The following is a 22,297-nucleotide window of genomic DNA, read 5'->3' as shown; positions in this document are numbered from 1 at the left end:
GTATAGACTTATGAAAATGATTAAAAATGTTTTAATTATTTACAATTTAATTTATCCTCCCTACCCTCTCATTTCAAATATCTGTCATCGCGAGTTGATACTTGTTTAAGTTTTTTAAGTTTAAATATTATAGAATATATTTATTATACAAATTATTAAAATAAGAATATAATATTTTTGCGTAATATGGCGTATATAGTTTTTATTTCAACAATTAACACTCCTTAGTAAGCACAGTCATGTAGATCAACTGTCTAGATGTTGAAAAAAAAAATTAATTTGTTGACATTTATTTTAAAGTAGCTTGTTTGTTCTTTTTACTATTTGTTATAAAGTAATTTATTTTAATATAGTATTTTTATCTTTAAAATTTTAAAACTTCTCATAATTAATATGCTTATTAATGTCAAATGTATATTATTTAAACTACAGTATTATTAGTCAACTTTCATTAAACAATATTATAGCTGAACAATTTTGTTATTATAATTTTTTATAAACACGTCATACAATATACATTTATTACAATAGTTTGATGATTGGTGATTAGTGACCTACGGGCTACAACCTAATCAAATTATAAGCTTTTACATAAGACAGAAATAACGATTAGAATTATTTATTTGATGATGGTTTTGTTCATATTTTATATTATACAATATGATAAAATAAGATACGTGGTAACCCTTTAAGTCAATAAAATAAAAAAATAAAAACAAAACTTTAACCTAGAATCGGTAAATTAAACTAAAATATAAAATAAATAAAGGTATTATTTTAATATGAGTAGTAAACAATAATTCTATCATTTTCTTAAGGCTCTTAGCGGTTTATCAAATAATTTATAATCTCTACTTATTATATATAATACCTACACTATAATATACTTATAAATAATTATAAAGATTAAAATATTCCATACGTTGATAAATTTTTAGTCGAGCATTCGCGTTACTATAATATTAATTTAACCACCACATTACAGCATTAACAGAGTTTAAAAATATATCAAAATATTTATTTAATATGCATTTAAGTCCATGACATATTACTTAAACAATACACACAGTAATTTTATTTTGAAAATAATCGACTTTCCATGGTTTCATTACATTTTCAAGTACAAAATACTATTATAATAGGTATATACTTGCAATTTTCGGTTCAGTCTAGTCTTAGGAAAAAAAAATGTATATTTCATTGAATATAGCACCTTACAGTATATGTTACAAAACTTATTCGACCATTTACAATATATTTGGACTTAATAGTATTGTGTTTTTTACACGTTCAACATTATATCATACAATTTTTGGGGCTTCAATAAGCATTCTAAACTCTAGAATGAATATAATATTGATCGCTGAACTAGTATAATACGCACATATACAAAACAATTATAGGGTCAACATACATAAAGTAAACTATCGATAAAGTTAATCATTTTGAGGGTTTCTATTGAAATATTCAAAACCGTGTTCCTAGATTAAGTTAGGTTAGGTATAATCCGAAATGAATTCTTAATATAATCAATATGAATAAAACTAAAATAATAACATAATTAATAGTAATAAATTACAAAAAAAAAAAATGTATAATATAAAAAAAAAAGGAGCTCGGTTATATAACGATAATTGAGAACTTCATGATTTCTAATTTTACTTTACCTTTACGTAGTCATGTCTCCTAACATTTCGATTTCATAATCAAGGCTTATTATACATCCATAATATAGGTACGTTGTACTTACGTATAACTTATATTATTATTCTATAGAAATAAGAATATCAACTAATTACAAAAAATTATACTATAAATTATGTTTATAATATAATATTTATATTTTATATAGTAAATAATATGTACTTTTAAATTTAAATAAATGCATAAAATCTCTACAAGGACTTACAAATCATATATATTAACTCAAGTCATTACAAGTACATTTCTACTTTAGAAATTCAAATAACTTAACTTTACATCGTAATTTGTAAAATTAAATACGTAACACAACAATTAATTCATATTAGGTACAAAATAAAAATGTATCAAATAAGTAACCAGGCCTCACTTTAAAAAGAATTTTTCAAGTCATTTGATAAGTTTGACATACGTATTAGAGTTTGTAGTTAATGTCAAACCAGTAAAACATTACAACTTGCTGTTCACTAAACATATAAAACTTAAACAATATACTTATGCTATTTTAAATCTAAATATAAAATATAAGCAGGTATACATAAATAATTTTTCAAGAGAATAAAACAAGTTATTCAATTTTTCTTTTGATATAAAAATAAAATTTGAAGACAATATTTTAATAACTAATACAAATTTAAAAAGTGAAAAATTTTGCAATATTCATTAGTTATAAACAACAACAAAAATACACACCTACTAATATATAACACAATGTATCCAATACATTCATATTTACATACTTCTAAAATAAGTAATATAATATTTTTTATTTGTAAATACCTATATTTAACATTTTAAAATATTACATTTTATATCTTAATATCATAATACATAACTAATTATTATTCAGTAATGATTAGAAATTGATAATATACACATCACACATTGATTTTATAATTATAGTTTTAAAAATAATATACCTCTATTTAAACATGTATCTGGACAAAAAAAACACGTATTTGAATGAATGACGTATAAATAATCTCTAAAATGCTATATCGATGTGATATAATACAAAACTATACATACAGTTGACAAAGCACGTAAAAAATAATAGATAATGTGATAAAGAAAAAAAATGTATTAAAAGTTTTTAAGACTTCAATGTATAAAAGCAACATTATTTATTAGAAAAAATTAAGATAATTTTTTCTATTGTTGCAAAAAAAAAAGTATAATATATTAATATGTATAAACAATATTTACACAAATTTCAACCTTACAAGTTAATCATACGGAATACTTCTTAATAGAAGATGTTGTAAATTACTTAATTTATAAAAACTAGTAGAGGATTTGTAATTTATAAGAGCATAAATTATACCAAATACTTAAACAATACTTATAGGTATACTTTTTTTGAAATATATAATTCTATTCATTTTGATTTACTGAATAATGAACGTTATTAAGACTGTAAGCAAAAATAATTAATATGGATATCACTTTAAATGTATTTATTATTATACTATTAATGTCCTATAAGTACTTAAAAAGATTAGCGAAAATAAATTTTCTAAAAAAACTACATCTATTATGATATCTGCACTCATCAATCATATAATTTAATAAAGATTAAAAGATTTATCATTTTATACATCATATTTTATAAAATAATCAATAAACGTGATACCAACAAGTGAAATAAATCATATTTTTTAAAAATTTAATGAATGCAATATATTTTAAATAATATTTTTTTATGCGCTCAAAATAAATTATATAAATTAAAGAAAATTAAAAAAGTTACTTTATACATTATTTTGATTTGATTATTATTTTCGGTCAGTAGAGCAATGTATAAAAGTTCAAGTATTTTTGGCTTCAGTATAAAAGAAACTGAGCCAATAAATATTCTACGAAACGTCTAAACTTTAGTGCCTAGCACATTTTCAACATTTTTTTTTTTTAATTGAAAAAATAATTTATTATGTAGAAAATTATAAATTTTTATATATTTTTGGATTATTTAAAAAAATTTGTATGCACTTAATTAGAATTTAGAAGTGTATACCACTAATATACATTATTATCAATTAAGCAGCTGAAGTGAACCACCATTTTTCAAAACTTTCTCTTTTGTATCTAAAATAAACATAGATAAAAAACTGTTGGTTCAAATAGTTCAATATTTAATTTTTAGATTATTATGGATCACTGTTTAAAAAAAAATAAAAATCCTAAAAAGATATACATTTAATTAAACTTTTTCTATAAACATACTACATAGGATTATTTAAACTTTACATAACTTCAAAATTACAAAAATAAACTGATAATATATGAGTATATAATATATAAAGAAAAAAATCAATTTAAAATATAATACATTTATAATTTAAAAATAAAATTATAAAAATTATCACTTAACCATTTTTTATACGACGACAATACCTTTATTATATTTGTATTAGTACATCACTCTTATGGTAACTCATATTACATGAAATCAAGCAAGTTTTTTTTTAAGTTAACTATAGAATTTTAATATAGGTCTATCATATTTAGTATTTACATTTAAAACAATATATTATATAGTATATACTACAGTCGACCATTTATGATTAATGTAAGTACTCGATTTTGTTACTCAGTGCATTGTAAGTTTTTTTTTCTTTTCCTACATAGTGATTGTCTTAAATATTTTTTTTTTTTTTTTTTAAATATAAGTAAAGGTTTACCAATAAATATCAATAACCTGTTATCAATACAATGAACAGTATTTTGCATGCTATATACATCACACATTGTGCTTGAATACTGTTTACCATAATATTTATATGTATTCTCAGTACAACAGTCACAAGACCACTTTCGTTATACCAAATGAAATTCATATTATATACAGAATGAAGAATTTACAGGTTACATTAATAAAATACCCAATTTGGTAAAAATCTGTTGTACAATTGCATACACAAAAATTGTTTTTACAATATTTGAAGTTTTGGCTTTTTAAGAATATTAATTCTTATGGTATAGGAAGGTATATACCTTCCTATACCTTATGAATTATATATATTTAATATTTATAAAAAAAACATAAAAAATTTATAAGTTAATAAATAAAACGTGACTTGTAATAACACCAGTAATAAGCTAGAAGGATTTTTGGATATAGAACACCTTATAAATTGTATTTTTACTAAAATATATAAATAATACCTATAAATTCTACAATATGATTCTATTTCATATTTTATATTATTATTATAATACCAATTGATGACTAAAATGGACAATATATAAAGTCTTCTACATATTACAATTATTTAAATATAAAATTTAAGTGTTTTCATTTTAACCCCTACATACACACACTAGCATACAAAAAAATCCTGGCTACGCATCTAGATAACATTGACGGACGAGAATGATGTTCATTTAAGCGAAATTGACAGATTAAAAACTGTTATAAGAAATTTAATTTTGTCTTTAACTATATAATAAATATAATAAATATTATCATAATTGAAATGGCTGAGTGAGGTCAATACGTGTATTATAGTAAATGAATAACCTAATCTAATCATTGTATCAAGACAAATACCATACACTATACATAAAATATACATTAGCACATTTGGCTGCTATCATAAAATATTGAATCAATATATCGACGTCTCCGTCTTTTTTTATTCATAATATAAATAGGTGCCTATGTAATGATAATTTACGTATCAATTTCACATAGATTCGTAAAATTTAAAAAAAAAAACAAGTATTTGAATACTATTATACATTTATACGCGTTGAACTAATCCACAAATCCATTACAATTTAACGGACAGCGTGTAGTTTCAAAAGTATGATCTTACACCAAAGTAAGAAAGATAGACGATCTTATAGATACATAATATCTTATACATATTAATTATAATATTATAAAAATGAATAAAACACGTAAGAATTCATAGCAAATACACAAATGTGTTTAAAAATGTTTAAAAATACTAGTATTAGGTATATACATCACATAAGTACAAAATGTCATATTCTATTTTTATCCTCAAAAAAAAAAATTTAAAAAAATATTAATACAAGTATATAGACACTCGAGTATCTAGTATTAATAATAGTTAAGTATCTGTGATCAAATTAAATAAAACAAATATTCCAAACTTAGTAAGAAATTGATAAATTACATATTATATTTTAAGCACCATCAGAATATAAGTGTACCTAAACATATTATGCACATTGAATATAAATGCTAATTTTTAATCATTTATATTATACAATTATCAATAAATGAAAATTTTTCAAGAAAAACTTCTTAGACTGCACACGAATAGAAAAAATCGTAATACTGTTGCACTGGTAGGTGATAACGATTGATCGTAAACATCGTTTTGTTTACACGACCAAAAACTTTGATGTTTCTTTTATTATTTTAATCATCGTTATTATCATTACTTTCAGACAACGAAATTTGGGATTTTTAATAACGTAGAAACATAAAACATGATAAGAGCACATATTTGGTTTATGGTTTATGATACTTAAAGTGTTAAAAATAGATTAAATATAAAGGAACATACATACAATATATCCTTGTAGAGCATTTTAAACTAATAAGAAATTTTAAATTAAATATAATCTAATTTAACGAAAAAAAAATCTATCCAAATTCATCGTAGTAAATTTTAGACTACAACAGGGAAATGCAATCGCATAAAGTTAAAGTATAACACGAAAATATTTTCGCACTTTTTAACTCTGAAGCAATCGATAAGAATGTTTAAAAGAGCGATTTTTTTCGTTCTAATACAAATGCAACAAATAAATTTAAATGTGTTATACTTTCAAAGTACAAATTAATTTAGTGAGCGTCAAAAATTCTGAAAATAGCTTTGAGTTTGTTACTAAGAGTACTTGAGATTGACTTATCTACATTTTTTATTTTATCTTACTGCACCCCCTTAGTCCAAAATAGTTATACCAATAAAATAGAACTAAAAAATCGTCATATACATTTAAATTTGCACGAAAAAGCTAAAAAGAAAAAAAAGAAAACCGATTTCAAATAAACTTTACTACAAATTCATATCTGTTTTCAGAGTTCTTATCTTTTCACAAGATAATTAATACATAACAAATATAACATATAAATATTTAAATTGCAAGAAATCGCCGCTTTGAATCTACTAAACCAGAAATATATAAAAATTATTTAACAGTTTAAAGTGCTACTGGTACTGAATAGCACTGAGAATGTTTAAATACTTAATTTATAAATAATACGTTTAACATACATTAAATATAAAATTATAAATAATAATAATGAATAATTAATTAATTTAAGGTACAAAACTATATGAAAATATTTTTATCAACATAAATGTATAAACTAAACGTCACCAAATTAACCTAAAAATTAAAATATTAGCATTTCAATTAGTGAATTCGGATAGTAAAAACATAAATAAAAAATTTGTAGAGAAATATTAGGCGCCACTCCGCCAACAGATTTAAATAAATTTATAATTACAATGTAAATGGAAAATTGTATTATTTAAAGTTTAACGGATAACATGTCGAAAAAAAATGTATTTGAATAATTATGTTTAAAAAAAAATTATAATCTCTACGGAACTATAGACGATTAATCTGTCGGACATCCGTTGATTTACACACACGATAACTTTTGTGCAGTCGTATAATAATAATAAAATTTGTATACACAGGTTATTCATTAACTTACACATGTCGGCACGTGATTTGTCATATGTAAAATAATAAAATAAAATAATTTAAATTTACACCATAATATTATAATGTTATACCTATGCATTGGAAACAATAGCAAGTTAATGAATATAGTAAAAAAATGTAGTAATTAAGCAACCGTTACAATTGGAATAATTCATGGTACCTAAGTTTATAATAAATGACAATACCTACCATTTAAGTTATAAAACTCAATTGAAGGTAGTTATTCATAATATAACCTAATAATTGATATTGTAATATTATGTTTGTCATAAATGTTGTTATTTCTATCTATAATATTACCTATCCGTTTTAATATTATACTCGTACATGCGTGACAAATGTAAAAATTACACTTTGTAAAAAAAAAAATCATCAACAAAAATAGGTGTGACATTTAAAAAAATGATATATCCTTTACTCGCTATTACCGTTTTAGTTTTAGTGTGGTGTCAAATTTATTTGATACAATAGTTATGCCATTAAAATTAATGCACTACGGTAAAACGATAAATAATAGTTTAACAGAAATCTGCTAAGCTAAACGGATTTGTTTATGAAATAACAACTGGTGTGCATTATAAATTTAAAAGTTCGTCGACATTTATAAATGCGTATTATTTGTGTCAACAAAACAAATTAAAGAATTACAATTTTTCAATTAAACAGCATAATAATTATTATATACACGTGTTAAAAATGGTATGGCGTACAACAAAAGAAAATATAATTATGTTTTTTTGAGTTTATATTTAGTTTATTGAATAGTCTTAAATTAGTAGTTAATTACCTATAATGCAAATAAAATATTACAATTAATAAAAAATACTTAAATATTATTTTATTTTAGTATTTATGACTCTGGTCATAGCTTATTACTAATAAAAAGAATTGCAACTAAATTACACGACTAGCATATGAATTTTCATTTTAATCAAAAAATTCTTAAATAAATGAAAATAAAATACAAATACAAATATAATAACAATCATATTTTATAATTATTTTATAATTTGATAAGTTGGAAAGCATATAAAGCCAAATCATTTTACCTTATACGTATTTACGAAACTATTTCACTGTTGTTAAAATGCCGAATTTAATCATATAAAATTAATATTTTTTTATTTATACGTGTAGCTATCACAACAAAGACGTTCATCTAACGTACCCACACATATTTTTTTTATAAACTGGCCATGTACAATAAAATATATTATACTCTCCAGGAGACGACAGAAATTTTATGCACAGTGATTTATTTTTTCGCGCATAAATACCACGTGGTCACATAGGTAAGTAAATGCGTTATTTTATACAACTCATGCACCAAGTTAATATGTACGCATAATACGCACATTATTTTCTATTCGTTATCTGTCGTTATTAAACATTACACACGACATCATCATACTCGTTTATTTTTTGATGTTACATCAATATTTTCATATTTATTTCATATCCGTACATCGTATTTTTTACTTTACGTAATAAAATGTATTTAATTTTAATTTTATTTATTACAACAACTGTATGATATACTATTATATTATTATGTACCTATTCAACTTATGAGTAAAATATACACACTAAAGAAGCGTTTTATATAATATTAAATAAAATACGTTGCCTGGACATAATTTCTTCACCAAGCACTAGCATCCGTAGACAACTAATAAAAAAAAACAAAGACACAATTGCGACATTGTATAGAGTTGGACGATTTCCAAAGCTGATTTCCTATATGCAATTGTCTAAATACATTTAAAAATTCCTCCGAGAATTTTCACTTAAAACATGTATTTATTTATTTTTATTTATTTATTAATAGGTATAATTGATTATTATTACTTGTTACTTATTTATGTTATATTTGCTTTATTTGTTAAATAATAAAAATATTTAAAAGCTTATTTTTGATTTCAAGTAGTTTTAAACCAAGAAGAACTAGGATTTTTCTTAAGAAGACAATTTAAGTATTGCATAGGAGGAAATATATTTTATATATATATATGAATATATACTACAATTTATAAAGAGTAACAAAATTATTTAATTAGCTAAGTACTAAGAGTTAGATTTATCCATATTTTATATTTATGTTTTATAAAATGTATCACTTATTAAATAACCTAGACACCCAGTAAACTTTGTTTAGCATACCCCTGCAAAAAATCACGGTTTAAATATTCTCCGAATTTCATAAAATTTTATTACTTAACTTTCCAAACTTATAAAGGTACTGTATAAATACAACTAACATTAAAACTATTTATGATGATATATAATATATACAATAAATTAAAACTCATTAAAATAAAATTACACTTATACATTTTTTAATGCTCTAATAAAAATACGTAGATACAACATTATATTGTTCATACAATTTTAGACATTAAGTATAAATGTTTACTTATAAACTTTATTAACTAAATCATTATTCAATATCAGGAACTGCAATTGACAGGTAACAGCATTGCCATTTGTGGTCAATTAAATTATACATTTTTTTTTTTTAACAAAGTTTATAACAATACCTTTGTTCAGATATATTTTATGTAAGCTTAAACAAAATTTAAATTTTAAAAATGATGTACTTAACAGTACCTATTTAATAACTTAAAAAAAAATAAAATAACTTTAAATTTTACAATCAGTATTATATTAAAGTTGTATTAGAATTTCCATAAACTTGATTTATAATAAAACCCATCAATAATTATAGTCTGCAAATATTATTTTTAAATATTCTTTATAAAAATAGTATATAAAAAAATACGTCATGAAAAAAAAAATTAAAAAATATTTAATGTTACTTAAATTTAGTTCAATCCACAATTTTAATTATGATAAAAATATTTAAATGTAATTAAAAATGAATGAAAAATAATATAATGATTTAATTATAAATTAATGTATTTATTTAAATAAACCTTAATAATATAATAAATCTGTTGAATCACTTTCGAGTTGCTAGATATATTTAATTATAATTTTAATCGTATTTATTTTTCAGTAAATAATTTAAAAATAATACATGAATCATAAATTTATAATGCACTTAACTATAGCAATGAACCTAATTGTTATGAAACAGTCACTATAACAGCTTATATAAATTTAAGAACAAAATTATCATAAGAATAAAATAAACACAGTTCACAAAGTATATTATTAATATTTTTCAAGCCATTTTACACATTTTAAAATTATTGTTTGACATTTACGGATTGTTATTTGTATCTAAAATCCAAATAAATTTGTTAGTACACTGAATAAATAATTTATAATATCAATTGAAATATAAGGGCTATTATTTTATAAAATAAAATAAAATAAATTTATTTTATAAAATGCCAAATATCTTGGTTGCTATAATTTGTTACCAAAGCGGCAAAGCAATACTTCATAGGTCACACATACTTTTTGAAACCTATGAAAAAAATCTTGTGCAAATGTTAATTAAAAAAAATTAACTCAAATTCTATGATTATCAATTTTTATTTTTCGATGATTGGTTAACTAAATTAATCAATAATATAAACCTTTATACATATCATCGAAATAAATAGGACAAATAAGTATATGATATTGTAGCTAAGAAAAAAGTAGACTTCAAACTGTACACATGTCGTTTAAAATTTACCTACATTAAAAAAACTATAACTTTTCAATATATTTTTTTTTCTCATTAATATATATTTTACGATAATTATTATTTTAAAAATATGTCTTTAAAATTGAATGAATAGATTTTAATTTAAAAAATAAACAATGTTTAACACTTAAAACTTAGAAAACGTTTTGCTGGTCATACTCAAGATTTTGATTAATAAATGTCAATTAGAAATTAATACTGCTTTAATAAACAAAAAGAATATCAAGATATTAATGTTAAATTTTCAATATGTTGCGTACATGGCTACTTTAAATAAAAAATTATTTCATATAATATCAAAATTGTACAATAAATTTCCTTTTATATAAAACTATAGTAAGACTAATACTGCTAAATAGTATTGACTACTGACTAGTAAATCAAATTATTAAAGTATGAATTATTATTACATATTAGTTATTGGTAAGTAATGTCAATTATAATTAAAGTTTTCATTTTAAATAATATAATATTTATTTGTATGTTATCATTGCATATTTAATAAGAAACACTTAATAGATTAAAAAATTAGTTTTTATTCAATATTTTATTATACATAATAGTACGTATTATTTTATCAATTTAGATACACTTGTAAATACATAATGTGTAAACACTAACAAATGATAAAATTCATAGATATAAAAAAAGTTTATATCAAGTACAGTTATACACAAACATTCATCATATAAACCATGATGTTATGTATGCGATTAAACTCTTGAAGTGATTTATTTTTTTAATTCAACTGATTTCAATTGTAAGTTTATTTATTAAGTGGTTTAATACTGGTATCATAAAAATACCATATTACATGTATCAACAATAATAATGGGTAAAGTTTTTTAAATTTTAATCCTGGATTATGAACAAATAATATATTAATAGTTTATATTATTAACTTATAAATCAAGTATGATAGTTAAATAATGATTTATATCAAATAAAACTTCAGAAATAACAAAACCAAACTAATAGAATATAGATAGATAACTATTATATTTTTCCTAGCCTTATTGCATAATTATCTCATATTTACTCAGATATCTACGTTTTATCTTATGGTACTTGAAAAAAAAACTATTTACAACAATAGTTTACGTGAGTTGACAATATTTAACCAATTTCGATTAATAAACAATTAACTTTATATATAACTAAGAGTACATAAATTTGTATAATACATTTATTAGCAATACATTTTAGTAAAATTTATAGATATTACGAGTATATAATATTATACTGATTTACAATAATAAAAATACGCAAAGTATAATTGTGATTCGTTCTTTATTTTTCTTTTCGAAATAAATCGTTTATCTCGAAATATTCAACAGATAAAATTCTACATAAAAATTGATACCTAATATCATGTCGATAAGTCTTCATTGGTTATCGGTTAAATGTAAAATACATGGTAAATAAATCTTCATGTTAGAACCTATGAACTGCGAAACCCACAGATATGTATGATAATTAATATATAATATTGTATATATATATGGCGAAATCAAAATTATCACTTTGTATCATTATTATTATCCAAAAATTCAGGTTAAATCTTTAAGAACCAGTTTCTTAACATTCGTTACTCTGCTCAAGTTTTCTCCAACCACATACTACTGTCTACTAGTATAAGTATACATGTCTTAACTTTATATAATATTATACAGTTCCTGTGAATTATAATTATTCATTTCTATACATATGGCATCTGTTTAAGAAACGGACAGGACACAAAAAAATTTCTAAGGTATGTTAATGATCTGCGTATGTTTATTGTGTGAGAATATACTAGTTAAGTAAAGTTATAAGGTCAAATGACGTTCGCCTACACCTAATATCTATGGGTATCTAGACGATTCTCAACTTGGCCTAATATCAATTGTCAATAAAGGAATAAGAAGAGTAAAAGTAAACGTGTGCAGACATCGCATATTTTTTTTTGTTATCATCATTATTTATTTTATTTTAATTCCAATTTAAATATACGTAGAATTCCGACGTACAACGCAATACATGCCCGTGTGAATAATTTTTTTTATATTTACTGAAGTAAGCAGATATTTAAAAATATATTTGGTTTACAATACACATGGATATCCTTATACCTACCTAACACATATAATTTATAATATATGCTTTAACTTGATACTTAATAATTATAATCATGTCCTTAGAAATGGTTATTTAAAAATTTATTTTCTAGTAATTTTGTTCTATAAACTATATATTATAAATATCAAATATTTAAAATTAATATGTCTTAAATAAACAAAAAAAAAAAACTATGAATTAAAGTATTATATACCTACAAATTACGATAATAACCATGAAAATCTTAAATCTTCATAATTTATTAAAACGTAATACTACGTTTTCGAAGTGTAAATTATGTCAGTATCTTCTCTAGTATCTACTTATGATGTTCACTTGAACTTTAAAAAAAAATAGTTTCCACTTCTGTCATAAATTTTGCACGTCACAGTAAATCTCGAATACTAAATAGTATAACAACAAAACAACAATGAAAACAATCTTTGAAAACACTACTTACATTTATGGTTATATAGTACATTCGATATTCAAAACTCTTAACGTAGACATACTTGTTGTCAGATTTAGCACAATACTAAAAACAATAGTAGTTTTTCATACATTTGACAATATTCAGTTACCTACTTAAAAAGCATTTTTTTCTACCAATAAAATATGTTTTATCATACATCCTAGCTTATACATTAAGTTATAACTTATAATATAAGCAATATTGTAACTAAATTATAATATTAGTTTTAATCTAATAACTTTTTTAAATTATAATATCTATTATATTATCTTGTATATAGGTGAACATCATCGTGCTGATAGATAAATAAAAAGGGAGAAATAGGTAACCGCTATATTGACTACTGTTAATAAGGCGTCGAATATCTCGTCTTTGAGTAAGTCATTGTAATGGATGTGTTAAATTTGAATTCAATAATAAATCATAGCAAACAGTCTATTATCATATAAATATATTGCTATTAATGATTACGGTAATTTATTTTACTATTAGTAATATGGTAAAACTATAATTGGGAAATAGTATAAAATTAATCTATACATGTTTCGAAAATGTCATTGTATATATAAAATGTATTAAATGTATTTAACTAATTTTTTTTCAACTATATTTTTTAATTTTACCTAAAGAAATAAATCAAAGCTCAATTATAATAAAACATAATTTATAATGGTAAAGATTTATTTATGCATTAGAACACTATAAAATAAATATTATATAAACAAAAGAATAAATTCATAAAAACATTTTTAAATAAGTAATTTAGCAAAACTAATTTAAAAATACTAATTATTAACATCTTGAAATACGTTACTTCCATTGGCATAAATTATAATTATCATTAAAAGAGTGAAGTATTATGAATTGTTGATTGTTGATCATATAATGGAGGAAAATATTATGTAAATCATTAATAAATATAAAATTTAAAAAATAATTTAAAGTGCATAACTGTATTAGACATAGACCGAAAAAATTATGTATAACCAAACAGTTAATTTAAATTTTATTTTGGTGTGAAGTGGAAACGCGTATTTGTACAAAGCCATAGAGGTTAAATAAGTAGGTAGTAGCTTCTAAAAAATAAATTATTATTAAAACCAAAATAAACAACATATTATTATTTTTTATAATTTTGTGTCTTATAAGAGACCGTCATGAAATTAGTATAATGCAAATTTAAGACACAAATAATACCTTTAATAAGTTTAAATACCTACTACGTATTTTACAAACAAATAACGGATGTGATTTAGATAAGTTTATACCAAAACTTTTATCAAACTTTTAATAATAAAAAATAATGACTTTCGTTGAAACCCAGAAAAAAATTAATAAACCCAATGAAATACTAAAATATATAATACATAATTATTAAAAGATGATATTTAAGTTTAATATTTTGAACTTATACACATTATAATTATAAATCATTATATATTTTTGATGCTTAAAATTTCAATTAAAGAAAAATTAAAATTAGAATACAAATAGTGTAGTTTTTTTAAATGTTTAATTCAAATTATAAATAATTAAATATTATGTTAAGTAAGTTTTTATAAATATATAGAATATAATTTTTTCTTTTAAATATTCTAAAAAATATTAGGCTATTTTAAATTTTCATTATTAAAGAATATATTAAATACGAGCTCGTAGTAAAATTGTAACAATATTTAAGCTAAGTGATAAGAAATCTTAACTTCTGGACTTATATAATATGTGTAATATGGAAATCCTAGTCAAATTTCGAATTTATTTTGATTTTATATTTGTAATACACTGTAATAAAAATAATTAATATGAAAATATGTAATATTATATACCTAATTATGTATTTACTTAGGTAATCATTGTCGGTGCAAAACAGCGAAACCTATCACCTACCAAAAAAGTATCCAATAAGTAATAATTGTTGTACACTTCATTAAAAGTGGTTTAAGGCACAATTTATTATTTAATATACAGACAGTAGTTTTAGACAGTTATGACTTATGAAATACCATTATTACCTTTGGTAATTAAAATTAAGTTAAAACTGCACTCGCATCGGTATCGACGATTACATTACATATGTCGATAAGAAAAATGTAATACTATTCAATATTTATTTATTGTATTTATTCCATAATTTGATTAATTTTTAATTATAGCTTTTTTTCTTTGATAACGTTTATATTTTAATATTTTCCCGCTACTTCCGGAAATAAAATAATATTATTATTAGAATTTATAATCGTACGATGTTTAGCTTCGAACTCGATGCCGATAATAACCACATTTTGTACTTATATAATATGATACGTGTTTATTATGATTTCATATTCCTATACATACAAGGAGTGTAGGTTAATATAAAATACAAAATAGTACTACAAAATACAAATTAAATTAATTCACTAAACAATAAATCTCACGCTTAATTTACAATGACAAAGATACAATATCTAACAAAACCTATTGCAATTAGACAAAAGTAATTATGAAAATAAACCATAAAATTAAAAGTTAGACAAACACCAAACGATATTACATGATTTAAATCGATATTGTTTAATTTTTAATATTATTTTACCGCAGCCGAGTGTTAAAGAAAAATTACATCATCTCCGATTATAGGGTCGTTGTGCTGAGGGTTGAAAAACTACCAGTGAAGGGTTTGTTTTGAGCTCACTACCGTCGTCATCATTATTTTATTTAGTCCTAACACACGAATACACGGTACTAAACCCCATGGATTTGACCGACTCGGTTACTGGTGCACAACATTGTCGTTGTATAAAATTATATGTGCATACGTGCATTATAGTACAATACATTATGCGCTTGGTGCCAACAAAAAAAAAAAAAAAAAAATAGAAAAAACAAAACCAGTTTTTTGCACATGAAAAGATAGTCGCTAGTTGTTACGAGTGTCGAGTACCTACACAACAGTTGAAATGTCACCGCGTGGTTTATATTGTAAGAGCAAACATATTTCTCGTATACGCCTATAAACCACACTCAAATAGTAAAATGCATAACTGCTGCTTCAAACACGTGTACATATTAATTAATTTCTAATAAATGAAATAAAAATAAAATAATAACTTGAATTCATTATAATATATTGATTATTTAAAAAGTAGAACAATACCTAACAAATTACATCGATGACGCAGGCTAAACAATATTTAACACGTGACTATTTGCTGTAATTTATAACAATACACATTAAACAAAAAATTATTTTAAAATTAATACGTAATTAAGTTTAATAAGTTTCGAGAATTTATATTTATTTTTTAAATTACACAATTAAACCGTTAACTGATTAAAAAAAGTATTTGAAATAATATACCAAATATTTATAATAGTAATATATTAATACCATATAAATTGTATAACTAGTATAAAATATAGTAAGTACAATAATATTATACATAAGTCTTTACATCTATTTCATAAAATAATACATGTTTTATTTAAAATCACAAATAACAAAAAATTAAACTATACTTTAGCTTAAATAATGTATTATAATATGTATCTATTATGTAATAATGAAATAATTAAAGTTACTGTCAGACCAATGGCCACCATTACGAGGTTTTATTTCTTAAATAAAAAAAAAAAAAGTTGACGTTATAAAATGTTCAAATATCCGTTTACCTTTAAATGAAAAATACGATGAAATATTTAACATGTAAGCATCCAAATTCACATTAAATATATAAAATAGGTAAGGAAATATCATCCGTAAAAAAAACGATTTTTGTATATTCTCAACACACGCACACACATCATTTAGGTATGTATGGCAGGTGTAAAAAAGGCTGATGAATGGAAAAAATCACACAAACATGGGCAGATATTTTTTTATTTTTTTTTTTTTTTTTTTTGAAACATTAATGTAAAGAACTTTACTATGTCGATGAGTCGATTGTGTTGTAAATACATCAATAGGTATCATTAGAAACCAAAAATGCATTTAAATTCAACAAAAATTTTGTTTACATCCAGTGTATGATTAGTGTAAGTATTAAAATAATTTATATTAGCGGCACGTAAGTATTTATAAAGGATAATGATTAATAAATTTAAAGTGATATTTAAATTTTAAATTAAAATTTTCCGGTCGCCGAGTATTTATTTTAAAATAATAAATATGAAAAAATGTTTACCTTTTTAAAAACACAAAATTCAAATAAGCATAATGCAAGTATTGAGTTTTTAATCATTTAAACATAATATATTATAAACCTAAACCAACACAAAAATATTTATTAGCCGACAATAGTAGATACATACTTTCATAGTTTAAATTAAAATTAATCAAACGACGTATTCACATTAAAATTATTATTTTCCCACCAAATTAAGAAAATAAATCGGAGTAAGCATTATGCATTTTATTAAAATATAATAGGGAACTGAGTATTGACGCGTTGAATGGGGACCCACGTGGACGTTTTACACACACAAACACCCCTCTATTTGCCGAAACATTCGGATTACTATGGTACAGACAGCAGTAGAAACATTTTACTGCGTTTAACGGCGGTTTAATATACGTTAATAAAAAAATAAAAATCATATAAATAAGTCTATACCTGAATGCAGTTTTTTGGTTTCTACGTAGTTTTCTTTCTTAATCCCAGTAAAATATTTTTTTATACTTTTCAATGTAATTATTTGTATTTAATACGCAATTTTATCATAAATATGAGAGAGAGATAACGTATATTAAAAACAACGTATTAGTTTATAGTTTATATGAGTGGAAAAAAAAAAAAAATGCGACGAAAAAAAATTAACAATACTCACGGGCTGAAATTAATCGAACAGTAATATTGATTATACTTTTACTATTATTGACACAATTAAAAAAAAAAAACTAAAATCGACTTAGAAAAATAAAAATATATGGGCAGACGCGATCGTAGGCCGATCGTGACGACACGCCGACACACGTTCGAATGTGAAATGATTCACATGCGCGCACTATAATATAACATAACCAATGCTGGAAATAGAAACTGTGGTGGCGGCGGCCGTTTCACGCACTTTGGACCCCTGGTTTTGTGTATACGTATATATTAATTGTACCGTGTATTGGATGCGCGCGCAATGGTGCTGCTCCCTGCGGTGTTATAACCGTTCGCGAAATGGAAATTCTACCACCGTCGTCGCGAAAACCCTATCGATTTTCCACGGAAATCGCCGGCCACGTGTTCGCTAAACCTTTACACGTGTGCGCCAAGTACATTTTTGTGATAGCTGAACGAGACAAGGGAGCGTTTGCCTCCACCGTAATTTTTTCACTTTTAAGAATACATTTTCGTGTATAACTATGTATTGTGTTGAGTTTAACCTCCCCTCCCACATCAATAAGTATATAAATTGTTCGTGACAAGAGGTGTTGCCGTCACCGGGACACCGGATCACATATAAATCGTTTTATTAATTAATTTATCACTGAATAAGTGCTAACGTTATATTAAATTATTAACCTAAATATAACAGCTTTAAAAACCCTATAGATTATCATTCATAATATTACAACCATAGATACTTGTATTGTTATCAACATTACAACCCCGCCACAACACCATACGAAAATGAATCATTCCACGACTCCGCCAATAGGTGATCATAATTTGTCGTTGTGTTCGATAATTGTATAATATATATATATATATTTATATTTATATTTATAACCCATTTACAACAATATTTGCAAATAAAACAAATAAAAGTAAATAGTATTATAACATCGTGTGCCATAAATAGTATCTAACATTGTTCATATTAATATTTCATAATTACACGTAAATAACTTCAACAAAATAAAGCAATTTCCTATTCCAAGAGATACCTACCTGAATGTTACAACTTACAAGGTTTAACAGTATGTTTTTGTCGTAAAAATTGCATACTGTTATTAAACATTGTGGAGAATAACTTAAAATTTAATTTTAACAATATTTTAGTGTTCAGTTTTTATTTTAAAATAAGTCCGTATTATTTGTAAGATGGGTATACACGTTAAATTATACATACGAGTATAATACAGTGACAAGCCGACAAAATACTAACATAGTTATAATATAGCTGTAATAAAATAAAATACAATTTATAATATCATAAGAAGTACTCAAATATTTACCGATTTTCCACAAATATATCACATACTACACACTATACGTATATAAGATATCGAGATAAAGTAAAATATTGATCATAGTTAACGAATATTTAGATTAAAGACTATGGTGGCGTGGTGAAAAGTTTTATGCGACTCGGTGGCGACGTGTTAACAAACAAGTACCCAATGGCCAATACTTTATAATATGTTTATAGACTAATAGTATACAAAGTTGTAATAAACTAAAATTCGTCATAATATTATGGCACGTTTCACGATTGTTTAACCAACATTTCACTTGGATATTACAAACTTGAATAGATACCTATGTATATCATTTGTAAATAATAAGTATTAATATTATTATATTAATTAAGATAGTTTCTTAAAATTAAATGCCATTATTTCTAACCTATTTATTCATTAATACTAGACATATTCATTCTAAATTATTAAAAGTATAACTGTATAAGTAAGTAATAATGGTGGCAAAAAAATTGTTAATTAAAAGAAACACAGGATATGGGAACTTCATATACTAATAAAAGACATTCTAAACGATTTAAATGAAAAAATACTTGATAAATTTGCTAAAAAATCTAGAAAACTAAGATTATTAAAATATTTTATTACTATTTTTATAAATTTTATACTTATGGTATTTAGTGTACAGCTTAATTCAAATGACAGATAAGATTGAATAATAATCAACATAATATATTGCTATCAATAAAAAAAAATTTACATTATCGTCGTATTTAGTAAATTTATGGTATAAAATATTTTTTGGAGCTTTAGCCTTTCCCCCACTATTACACGTTCAAATACAATTCGGCTTGGCACACCATTTGATGCATAGACACGTATAGGCCTCGAAAAATAAATGACGTGTTTTGTAGGACTAAACTACAGAGGTAATGAAGTTTGCTTAGTGCTTACCAAATGTACCATGGTACCATCAACTGAACGTACCGTGGTCGCATCATCAAGATTTACCACTGGTTTAGAATTTTACTGAAATTCATCAAGTAGCGCGTTACAGAGTTCATAAAAAAACGTGTGACGCGTCAAAGCCAAAGTTCAAAACTAATATCAAAATTGATCATATTCATATATAAATATCGGGTATAAGATTCAGTGATTTGGTTTTTATAAAAAGGCTTACAACTCAAATAATAGGTACTCTATGGTAGTCTGGTCCAGCGGTTGCCAGCCGGTTGTCCGCGAGAAAATTTAGGTGATCCACAGAAAATTTTGAATACTATTTGTAATATTATTTTATTAACCTTCCAGCGAGCGTGTGTCGTATAATTATTTTGTAACAAAGTGTTGTATTATGATTCTGTAAACGGCAAATAATAAATGTTAATATCATTATTTAATTAATTTAAATAAACACGTAATAATGCAATCATCATTAACACATGTTATAAAAATATAGTATATACAAATTTCACATTAATATTAACATTTTTAATACCTACTTAACCATTTATACACAAAGTTTAAATTAATTGGTAATAATTATAGTGTTTTAAAACTTTTGTTAAAAATAAGAAAATCATTTCTTATTATTTTATAATTTTATTTTTATTTTTATTTGGTATAAGACTTATCAGTAAAACGGTATTTACCTATGTAAAAATCATTATTATCTCTGGATACGGACATGTGACTTATGATATAAATTATTAAGTATACAAACACAATAAAAATATAAGTGGCCCATAGAATTTAAAGTATGGATTTAGTGGTTAGCGAGGTCCAAAAGATTGGCGACCGCTGTTCTAGTCACTCTAGTTTGTATAATTACATTTAATCTCCCTAAGTTACGAACACCAGTAAACCACATTCTATTGTCAATATTTAACGATTCATGTGTATGAAAAATAGTACATAAAATTTATGAAAAGGCACAGTAAATACACGTTGAAAATTGATTTGGTACCTATATATTCTTTATTTCAATGAAATTCAATTAACTATAATAAAGAGACAAAAGACGCACTACAAAAAATAAATTATATTTTATAGATACATTCTGATAATAATAATAATCGATAGCAAAATAAATCATATTAAGGTAACATAGAATTAAAAGTGTTTTGAAAAAAATGATACTAGTGAATATCAGATTTGGCAGTAATTTTCACCACTACAAATTATAAAATAAAACTATATGTTTATTATTATAAATTTACAGAATTAAGTCTTATAGATTACAAATTTTCAAAGTATACTTAAATTAATTGAGTACGATCATCTAGAAATATGTATTTAGAAAATTATTTAATCACTATAAAATTACTATTTAATAAGTAAGTAATTATAAATATGGTCATATTTGTAAGAAACTTAAATTAATTTATATTTAAATAATATAGCTTATGCTTACAAATTGATTTAAATTGGCCTCATTTTATTATTAGACATTAGTCAAATGATATAGAGGGTCTCTCATCAAATATGATATCATTGACTTTAATCAAAATATTGTATTCAATCTTTGAATCTATTATACAGATAG

The 22,297-nt window shown here is 23.2% G+C and overlaps 1 protein-coding gene across 2 annotated transcripts in view; it reads right to left on the bottom strand.

Moving 5' to 3' along the window:
• The window catches only part of LOC112594988 (proton-coupled amino acid transporter-like protein pathetic), a 34,167-nt gene extending 15,553 nt beyond the window's left edge, over nucleotides 1-18,614 (bottom strand). The window contains exon 1 of one of the 2 annotated variants that reach the window (XM_025340044.1): nucleotides 18,450-18,614. The gene's annotated coding sequence lies outside the window, so the exon portion shown is untranslated. Of the gene's footprint in view, nucleotides 1-18,235; nucleotides 18,358-18,449 lie in introns of those variants that run through there. The other variant, XM_025340043.1, reaches the window with a different exon arrangement.
• Nucleotides 18,615-22,297: the final 3,683 nt, after the last annotated feature.

Source organism: Melanaphis sacchari, unplaced genomic scaffold (genome assembly GCF_002803265.2).
Source record: "Melanaphis sacchari strain LSU unplaced genomic scaffold, SCAv2.0 Contig24_pilon_pilon, whole genome shotgun sequence".
Lineage (NCBI taxonomy): Eukaryota > Metazoa > Arthropoda > Insecta > Hemiptera > Aphididae > Melanaphis > Melanaphis sacchari.
Note: the sequence above shows the minus strand (reverse complement) of the source record. Positions and strands in the feature narration are given on the sequence as shown.